The 10,660-nt window shown below is 45.3% G+C and overlaps 1 long non-coding RNA gene across 1 annotated transcript; it reads left to right on the plus strand.

Moving 5' to 3' along the window:
• Positions 1-7,534: 7,534 nt before the first annotated feature.
• LOC125758442 (uncharacterized) lies at positions 7,535-9,852 on the plus strand. The gene is made up of 3 exons (XR_007416074.1): positions 7,535-7,610; positions 9,668-9,727; positions 9,815-9,852. It is a non-coding gene; the product is annotated as an uncharacterized LOC125758442 (long non-coding RNA).
• The last annotated feature ends 808 nt before the right edge of the window (positions 9,853-10,660 follow it).

Raw genomic sequence — 10,660 nt, forward strand, 5'->3', positions numbered from 1 at the left:
CCTTCTCGACGTAAATTATTAGCTGGAGTAAAATACCGGCCTTATGTGTCTGCACTGCCGTTTCGCTACCAAGATTGCGCGGAATTTCCATCACAACCTTCGGAATCTGCCCTGAATATCCACTGCATCAGGCTGGACAAGAAACGATCTTTGAATGTTGAGTCAGATACCGAATGTTCTGTTATTTTAAAGGGAAATATATAAAGGTTGTGAGGAGCTCAGGTATAAAAAAATAAAGGCCAATTCTCTCACTCGTTACATTTAATAGCGTTCAGAACTGGGCGTCCACAAAACCGAAGGAACTTTTACGTCAGAATCGAGTAAAAATACGATCGATTTTGGTGCAACGTGACGCAGGAACTAGATGCACGTGCAGTTAGTTCCTTGTTTGTTGAAAGAGGGAAATGTTACATTGACGCAGTGTAAATATCTTTAAGCGATGCAGATGTAACGAGATTGTCGAAACAATGAATTGAGCCTCCTAAACCGGGAAGAAAATTGTACGATACCTATAAAGGAGATGCCCTTACTCGTTTAAATAAAACCATGGAGGCCAGGTCAAAGAGGAAAATAGCGAATACCTTTATTGAAACGCGGAAATTTTTGCCAGCAAACACATGACCACAGACATGCATAGGGATGTAGAAATAGCTTATGTAATTACTTTGTGTCGTAAGCCTAGCTGCGCCACCATGGGCGTGTACATACAGCGTTCTACATTAGGAAGAATCCCCCCCCCCCCTCCCTCAGCTGTCCCGCTATTTGGGAGTCCTGAAGAAAACAATAATCGCAATGAATGCAAAATGAAAATGAAGCGAAGACGGGTTTCGCCATTGGTGCCCGGCTTATATGGGAAGTAAAGAGTTCTTGGAACACAACATCACGGGCCCTTGGCCGCCATTGGCGTTGCCAGCCGTGTCCGTTGCGCGTAGTACAGCGCCAGCGTCATTATACCGAAACAAACGTTTTATTAGATGTACGAGTGACTTCCTTATAAGTTATTACAACGAGCCAATCGGTTTTCTTGTTGAACGCGATCGGATACGGCGTTTGGCTATACTTCCCATCTCAAAGAAATAAACGTCTGCATTAATCAGCGTTCATGTATCTGCATATCAGGGGCTTATTTCGCCTTAAACTGAAGCAATGGTGAAGTTATCACCGTTCAACCTGTTGCCTGTGCCGGTCCGGGGTACAGACACTCGTATATGTGCACATACTTTCGTATGCAAGATAAAGCGGTGAATAGTAAATGTGCAGAAATTTAGCAGTACTCACCACACTATGGGCTCTCCATTTTTTCCAACGCGGGTGTGAGGTGAAAGCATGAGTTAGAAGGCAATAATCTGCACCTGCACGAAGAGGAGCGTTGTACGCATGTACATTGCGCCATTTCAGTGATTCCAAACAATACATGCGCTGTGCAAATATGTCCCCACTTGCGTTTACGTGTGATATGGCGACCGAATGAAAGATAACACTTACAATCGCACAAAGAGTGATTTAACGTTCTTTATCTCTCTCATTCGTTCAGTGCTGACGCAGCGACGATGTCTTGTGCTGAAAAAAAGAAAAAAGGAGAAATAAACGCCTGCATAATCACACTCCCTTACAGAAGAACAAAAAAAATCTATATCTTCACTAATCACTCGAAGTGAGCGCGCATGCATGCAGGTATATGTGCGTGTCAATCTCTGTACGGGTGCTTAGTACATACGTGCGTATGAGAGAGAGATTGAGAAAGGGAGAGAAAGTGAGGGAGCAAGCAGTAGGCAATATCTGTCGCTGCAGGGCCCAGTTGAGCAAGCAATGTGCCTTATCTATCGCTGAGTTTACACGTGCCGTTTTGACTAAATGGTGACGCTTGGCTCTTTTAGACCTCTTTTCTGTAGTCCATGGTCCCTTCATTGAGACGCAGCAAATGGTGTAGATGTCGGAGCTCTGTCAACAGCGGCGTGAACAGCAGCAAGTCAAGCTCTATTTTCGTGCTGCTATTAGTGACAACTTCGGTGAAGACAGAGCAGCTTGAAGGACACGGGCACCACGTTATACTTAACCTAGGGAACCTCTAATCTCGCAGATTTGGCGTTATAGACCCTTTTCATAATCTGCAAGGGCGCTTTCCTGCGCTACAACTAATGGCAGCACCTGTCGTGCTTCAAGTGGAGACGAGGTTCTAGTTGCACGTGCTGGGGCATATATATAATGCGTGTTTATGTAAAGAGAGCCAAGTCTACATTTCCCACGTCATAGCGCAAGCAAACTGCGCTATGACGTTGCATTAAGTGGCTTGCCGCCATTAATTGCGCAAACTGCATAGTAGGAAAGCCAGCTTTACAGTTATGAAAAGGGTCTATTGTGTATCGCAGATTTCCGGAGATTGGCGTCGTGCTTCGTAACATCTGAGCTTTGATCACACAGAGCTGGCAAGGGTGATGAGATTAATGCTTCACCGCCGTACTTTACACTGTCAGTCTTGTGGTTATGAATAATTAAAGTCAGCTCTTATAGCAGTGTTTGTGTCATTTGTTCTCATCGCTCATTGAGCTTAGTTCTTGGCTTCATACATAGAAGGCGCATGATGTACTTATCACTTGCGGGAATGCCGATATTTCGAAGCGACATAGGTGTGGCCCAGAATTGTCTTTGTGTAGTAATCTGCATTCATTGAAAAGCATCTGCAAAGGAAATGGCTATGAGTGGTGCTGACTAAGCAGGTTTGCATGCACATGAATTGGACCAAAGGACGACCGCCGCCATAGCTTAACTGGTAGAGCATCGGGTGCGTTATCCGAAGGTTGCAGGTTCGGTCCCTGCCGGCGGCAAGTTTTCGTCCACTTCAATTTCATGACACCTAATCACGATTACTACAATACACTTAAAAAAGTACAATTACCGTCCCCTATACCATCCTTGGCTTCGTTATCTGCAGGTTGTCATTAAGGTTGTGTCAAACAAAGAAACGAGCCTTCGAAATTCCCTTCTTTAATTCAGGGGGACACAAAGTGAGACAATAATTATCGCTGTCAGCCGCCCCATAACTAAGAATGAATAATGAACTTTTTTACTGACTGCAGCAAGTGCGCACGCTTGTAGCGAAAAGTTGGAGGCAGTCGCGCTTCTACGCAGTTCCACTTGGAAGAATTCTTCTAGCATGTCTGTGCTCCGAGTTATCCTGCTGCAAAGTTTAATGAAGGTTTGCATGATTACGCATGCGATAATTATAGTCTCACATTGTGTCCCCCCGGATACATAACTTATCTGCAAAGGTGGTTTTCACATACCTCCCAGTTCTGAATTTTAAGAAAACCATAAAGCTGAATATTGAGCCTCTCGAATACACCATACCGCCGTAGTCTTGACAAAGCTACCAGCATGGTAATAGCCACGTTTTCTGATTAGCAGAGTTTAAATATCACCTACTACTTAGCGTTTGTGACATTAGTCCTAGAACATCGCCTCCGTTATTTTTCAGCGCACAGGCGGCAGCCGCGTACGTCGCCTGACTTCGGAGTTCACGAAGAGGTGTAACGCTGGTTGTCGTGAATTTTAGTCATGCGTTACCTGCGGCGAGTGGTAATGATGTCGCTATTATTATATTTCCCGCAGAAGAAAATTTGCTTGCGTATGTGGCAACATCAAAATTTAATCGTTAATGTTACCTTGTTCTCGCTCGTTTCCGACAAACATCTGATTTCAGGTAAGATCCCTCATTGTGGGTATGTGCCATGAACCTTCATGTCAGCAACAACAACGGCAGTTCGCAGCGACGAAACCCAATCGTGACTACCAGGGTGTCTTTAAGCGATGGCCGCAAGCGCAACTCTCACGCTAACGTCATTGAAAGAACAGCAGGACAGTAACACTCGCGCCCGGGACGTGCCGGCGGTCGCCGAAATTTCAGACTCACCGCATTGGCCAGCGTAATCGTAATCGACACCAATCATAGCGCGTGCCTAGGCCTAGGAACGGTCCTACTGCGTTCAGCCGGCTCCCAAGCCCGGCCCGCAAAATTCGTGCTGCGCGCCCGGCATGACCGTCACCGGGCCGGGATCGCAGCGGTGACCAACTTCGCTCAAGAAAAATCCCCAGGCTCGAGTCCCTACCCGGCGAGCATCCCCGGCTCGATCACGCTGGCAGCGAGCAAGTGCTAAGCACGTCGGCGCACCATGTCGGATGACGATGATGGTAAGCTGTGCTGCATTGACCGTCTTCCTGTGTAGAGATGAAAGCGTGCGGAATGGAACAGGCCACCGCGAGTACTTGAGGGTCATTGCGGGTCATTGCACGTTCGCAGTTTTCTCACCTAGCTATGTGCGGTGATGTCCAGGCATAGCTGCATTTTTTCGCGATCTTGCTCCTGGCACATGCAGGATTTCAACTACACAAGAAGTACGCGCGTGTCAGTCGTGCGAATACAACATAAACTAAGCACGTTCCTGTTATTCCTTGGTGAATAAATACTGTAAGAAGCTAGTTTAGTCAACGGTCCGGTGCCAATGGTTGTGTCTAACGCTCGTTTACGACATTAACTGTTCTCAGAACGGTTCCTTACGTTGTTCTCTCCTTTAAGTTCAGTAACATATCAACCAGCCCCATTCAACAGGCTAAAACGACGAGGCGCATGATTATTGTTACGACGGAGGGATAATTGGTCGATTCCAGTTATGTTTAAGTCAATTCCCGTTGCATTCTTACAAGGTATTGTGAAAGAGCACGTGTTTGGGAATTTGATAGCCTTGCACCTAGGTTAACGAGCTTCAATTCAATAATTATGTGAATAACTGTAGCCCGATGGTTCTTAGCGCGTCGTTGCGTGCGAATAGGTAAGACCTTAAGGCCTGAACACACGTACGCGTTGCAGCGTGTCAGCGCGTGACCTTATGAAGCGGCGCCGCGCCCTCTCCCTATGGGAAGAGAGGGCGCGGCGCCGCGTCAAAAAGTCGCGCGCTGACACGCTGCAACGCGTACGTGTGTTCAGGCCTTTAGTGATCAGGCAGCGCGAGAGTAAAAAAAAAAAGAAAAGAAAAGAAAACGCGTTTGCTTCTGTATGCTGTACACTCAATGTACAACACTGTAGAGTTTATTGCCAGAACACATAGCAGTGAAATGTTTCGCATTGGTATACTTGTAGTTCCGGAGTTGCAGTTACGTTGACTCGAGGAATAGCAGTGGTATCCAAATATATATTGTCTAGTGGTGTAGTGATTTTTAAAAATGTCTCGGTGGTGCAGATTTCTGCTTGTTTATTTGCTTGCTTGTTTGCACATACAAATGAGTACATGCTATTAGTAAATTCGCAAACCTATCAAGCTTCGCTTACACTGGTTGTTTGACGGCAACAAACTATCCCGATACGTGAATAAATGACGTCACTGTGACGTCGCCATGACGTTGTTGGAGTCGGGCCTCTGGGCGCGAAATTAAACAGCAACGTTCGTTTTCTATTTCCATCGCTGAGCAGGAACCTCTTCCAGCAGCACAAATGCAAGTGTGAATAGCGAACGCGTATCATTATGTATAGCCTAACGCCTCGTATAGGCTAAATGATGGTCTATGGGCATGTGGCGTCCGATTTCACTGCTCCTGAACTATAACACTTTCGCTAAAAAATGTGCAAGCTTTATAGGCGTTGTTCGAACGATTTAATTAAACTAATGCTTGCTTCACTTCTTTTTGTTTCAGAAAACATGCAAGGTAAGAAACACATTATTTGCCCATCGAATGCACCTGTCTTCGCAGCTGAGGTAGATTAATCGATATTTGGCAGCACGAAGTATTTTTTGTTGTTGAGGCGATGTTTAGTCTGTATTTTGGAGGAATTTTCATTGTGCCACATTAAGAGGAACTGTTGGGGAACGCACGTGCATTATATTACTTTAGCGCGCTTACATTTGTGTAACCGAAATCGTTATTTTAATCTTGTTCCCTATGCAAGCCGTATAGCACTTATCGTAGAGTCTTAGCATGTCTAATTTGAACGCAATTTGAACGTGAGTCGCTGGGCTACGAATAAACAAGACTCTACCCGGGTCCTGTTTGTTCGGGGGTGCTGTGTGACTGAAGCGAAACGGGACAAACTCTCATGCGTTGAATGTGAGGAGTGGCAGGCACCAAAGAACGTTTCTTCTTGGCCTTCAGTGTACACCTCATTTGTGGTCGCAGGCTTCAAGAAGGCTATCATTCGCACTTGTCCAATGTCTGCCCTGGCGTTGCTACGGAAGCAGCTAGTTTTGTAACGCGGTATGCGAACTTTGGAGCCTTGGTGCGGTTAGATTCCGTATGTGGTTTTATTACCTAATAACTTGCTTCTAAGATTGTTTACTACGTGAAGCAAGTGGCGAGAATGATATTCCACATCCTTTGAAATGACCAAGAGCGGCCTTTGGTTGCGCATCAAGAGCCCAATCTTGCGCACATACGCAAATACCCGTATAAGTGAAGGATAGTGTAGCCACCGCGGTAACTCAATTGGCGAAGTATGTATATGCGGAAGACATGGGTTCGGCTCCCTAGTATGACTAGTTGTCTTTTAGCTTCTTTTCCAGACTCTTTATTATTTCTGAATCTCTCCCCCTATATCTTTTTCGTCCTCATTGTTTTTCATCAAATGGTTGCAACGAAATATACACATGCACACACCAAGAGCTGCGAGAATCCATAAAAGCTGGAAAATCCGCACACTGCGCGCCGGAACAGCTTTTAGGTTTTTATGACTGGTTTGCCCTGCTTCTCTTATCACAGTCGAGCTTCAGACTGATTCTAGTTTTCATTGCTGCGTTCCACTACTGCAGGAACACTCAAAAGTTTACTGTTGAGTAAATGTAACACACTTCTTTGAGAGCGCTCTTTATATTTTGCATTATCTGATTAATCACTTCTAGCATCATGATTTTGTATCTTTGCTATAGTTACATAAACCTATTGTGCTTGTACTATAATGTTCTGATCGTATTCTGTTATCTTAATGCTTCTTCTCTTTACAGCTTCTTTATATTGTGCTACTTTATTTAGTAAGATTTTTTTCATTCATAACGAAATGTAAAGAACTTGCACCATCATTGTTTGCGCACACCTCTTTGTCGACCTATTAACTGCTTCTCAGCTTCTAAACACGTTTTCATAATAATCATGCACTGGACCGATAACTAGCCATCCAGGCTAACGGCCCAAATAATTCTGTAACCATGTATCTTGTATTCGTTGAGAATAAAAACTTGATTGACTTTCCTGCATTCCATTCTTCTGACTGCCTATACGTGTGTGTGTGAGCGTTCAAACTAGCACCAGCTTCCCTTTGACAGTCTGCGAGATGTTCCTTGCTCATACTGCGCAATTAGGCACAAAACACAATTCGACACTTTACATAATTTCATGTCCAAACATGTGTGTAGGGGCCATTTCATTTTGTCCCACGTTCTCAAGAGACTCATAAGTTACGTGTCTGAACTTTTGTTAATTAAGCAAATCAAATATGCGTTCTTGTCGGTTGAAACGCCGTGCTCCTTGCCATTAACATCCTCTCGTTCACCGCGCAGCCGAGCTGACCAGGCGCGTGACGAGAGGTGGCGTCACCACGAGGACGACCACCAAGGGCGGGAAGAAGACCAGTAAGCGCGAGTGACCACTGGTTTTGACTGGCTAACGCTAAGCTCATTCACACCTCGACTAGCACCGGTCGCGTGACCATTTGCGACTGGAGACCAAAAAAAAAAAAAAGAAAGCGACTGAAGAAGACCGGTGTTCACACCTGCGTGCGACTTATACCCGTCGCCGCACAGAATTCACGTCTGCTCGCATTGCCATTGCCCCGTAAAATAAGCTAGCGTCCATTTCCTGTGCATCTGATTGGTCCAGATGCTTGCGACTGAGAAATCGCGCAGCGAGCGGCTGAATTAAAGTGGTCGCTTTGCGACCAAAGCGGCCATTTGCGATCAGTCGTTCTGCGACTAACTTGGTCGCGCGACCGGGGCCAGACGCAGGCGTGAACGGGACCTAATTCGGTTACGAGAAGATTGCTACTGCCTCGCTTCTTTTTTTCTCCCGTCATGTTGCAAAGGTGCATGCCTGCGGGGCTCATGAAGTATGGCGCTACGGATATTCGAGAGAAGCGACGCAATATTTGTGCTCTATTACGGTTCATCAAAATTTTAATTTTTACTTTTTATTCTGTTGCTACTAGGCAAGCGGTCGTGATTTCGATTATTGGTCACTGGCCGCATTCCGATGAGAATGTAACGCAGAAAAGATCCTAGGTGTACCGATGTCTTGGTACATGTCTGTATCTTTAGATCTTGGATGCAGTATGGATAGGAATTCATTGTGCAGCGAAAATAAAACACGTTGTTGTTTATGATTATGATGATGAGAGAACCTAATGTTGATGAATCCTAATCCAAAGCTCCCAGTGTGACATCCGTCATAGCTGTAGTGCTCCTTTGAGCGTAAATTCCATGAGTTGATCATGACACTGCCGCAGAAATTGAATGAACGGTAGTCTGAAGATTGCACTACAAAAACGTCAGTAGCTGGGCCACAAGCAACGGGCACAGAGATTACAGCGAGTAATGCTCATCTTGTACTTCGTAGATCCCCCACGATCTTTAATACACTGCCCGAAAAGTTGAAGCACTACGTAACAGCACCGCTATCGCTGATAATTCTTCGCTCTTAAAGGGACACTGAAGGCAAATATTAAGTCGACGTTGATTGTTGAAATAGCGGTCCAGAAACCTCGTAGTGCTACTTTTGTGCCAAGGAAGTGCTTATTTTGAAATAAAATCACGTGGTCCGCATTGCGTTAGCGCACTTCAAATCACCCGCCTGAAATCAGTATTTCACACGTCACTGCTGCCGTGCCCAACGTTGCCCGCCTTTACAGCGCGGCGGCGTGTACTGGCGGCGTGCACCATTCGGGCATCCGGCAGCATCACATGCATGCGGCATTTTGTCGAACTTTCTGTCAGAGCGACTTTCACGAGCGCGCAAAACACACGCGGCAGCACCCGATACCGAAACTACCACTGAGACGCGACCACGTGAGCGAAGCAGGGCGCCGGGCCAAGCGCAGTTCGGCGAAAACGGAACCTTTGAACCACGCGCGCCGTTCCCCATGACAACGCCAAAGAGGTTCTTTTTTCCATGAACCAAACAGAAACGAACAAACAGCATTTTATTACGTCTCTTGATGCACGGAAGGTCCTTTTTTTATTGCTGCTAGTTTGATTACTAGTGATTAATTGTAGTCGGACTCTCATACGTCATCGGGATCATTTTGAAATTGTGCCGCTCGTGGCGCTAATCGTGTAATACATTTAGCTTAATTTCTCGGTAAGTAGGGCAGTACTGTTGATAATATTGCCGTTTTAGACGTTGTCATACATTGAGCTTTCACTATGAAATAAATTGCTATTTGCCTTTAGTGTCCCTTTAACGCGCGAATACCTCTTCTTTTTCAATAGTTAAAAAACTTCGTTAGTGTTAACGCTTAGAGAAAGTGTTCCGTCTAGCGTATATACTTGAAAGTCGCACTGAGCGCATCACGAACAACTATCCTGTGACGTGCTCTAGATATACCCAAAGTGTCCGCAGGGAAGCTATTTGCTACTTCTTTGTCAGTTTTGGAATTGAGCGTTCTGACGTCAGAGTGCCACGTGTCTGTTCGCAGAGACAAAGAAGGAAGGTGAGCTGACCATGATGAGAACCGGAAACACCCAAAATAAGAAAGGTGAGAACTTTTCTTGATATACTGCTTGCTCGAAGCAGGAACACAACACGTGTACATTTTCAATAAGCACCGTCACATCTGTTCTAGGTAAAGGAGCAAAAGGAGGCGCAAAAGGCAAAGGAGGTACGTACTATGTTCCGAAACGGCAGTTCTGTAATGAGCAATATGAGCTGGAGCACGGAATTTATGTTTATTAAACGATTACTCACGTGTAATTAACGCGTGATTATTCAGACGTGAATAGGACGCGCTTTTTTTCCTTACGCAGAAAGTTGTACGATATGCTTGCACATATATTTATATGCATGCGTAGAATCAATATCTTGACGAGCCCGCCTTACTAAATTTCAAGGAAGTCTGCTCTGTTTACACTACAATCAGTGTATCGCGTGGTACATAATGTATGCAATGAAGCCCTCCTGCAAGACGTATCTATAACTAAGCTTCTTACCCAGCAATCGTTCTGTAATCATTTCTCGATTCGGATTCCGAATACTAGCCTGTACTTTCGTATTGAATCATTTTGTACATTACCTAGGCGGATTTTCTGCGACCGTAGCATGTATTACTTACTACTAAGCGCTATGCTACTGCATGCTGCTGTAAAAATGTCATTGCGGTGTGCTACTCAACGTATTTTTACAGTAAGCGTCGGTATTTACAGAATGTTCTAAAGCCACCCATTTTGTCCTTTTCTTCATTTCGTTATCAGGTGCAGGGCCAAGTAAAGGTAAGCAGTTCTTGCGATGTCCCGTGCCACTTTAAAATAACCTGGGCTTTAATCGAGGTCAAGTTTGGAGAACGAACCTATAGTCCAGTAGTGAAGCCTGTCGGGCAAGTTGGCGATTCATGACGGCTAAAACAGCGCGAACGTAAAAGCACGGGACGAAGGATGAACACGTGTCGTATCGTCGTGTGTATTCCTTTTTCGTC

The sequence above is a fragment of the Rhipicephalus sanguineus genome, chromosome 5 (assembly GCF_013339695.2).
Source record: "Rhipicephalus sanguineus isolate Rsan-2018 chromosome 5, BIME_Rsan_1.4, whole genome shotgun sequence".
NCBI classification, from domain to species: Eukaryota; Metazoa; Arthropoda; class Arachnida; order Ixodida; family Ixodidae; genus Rhipicephalus; species Rhipicephalus sanguineus.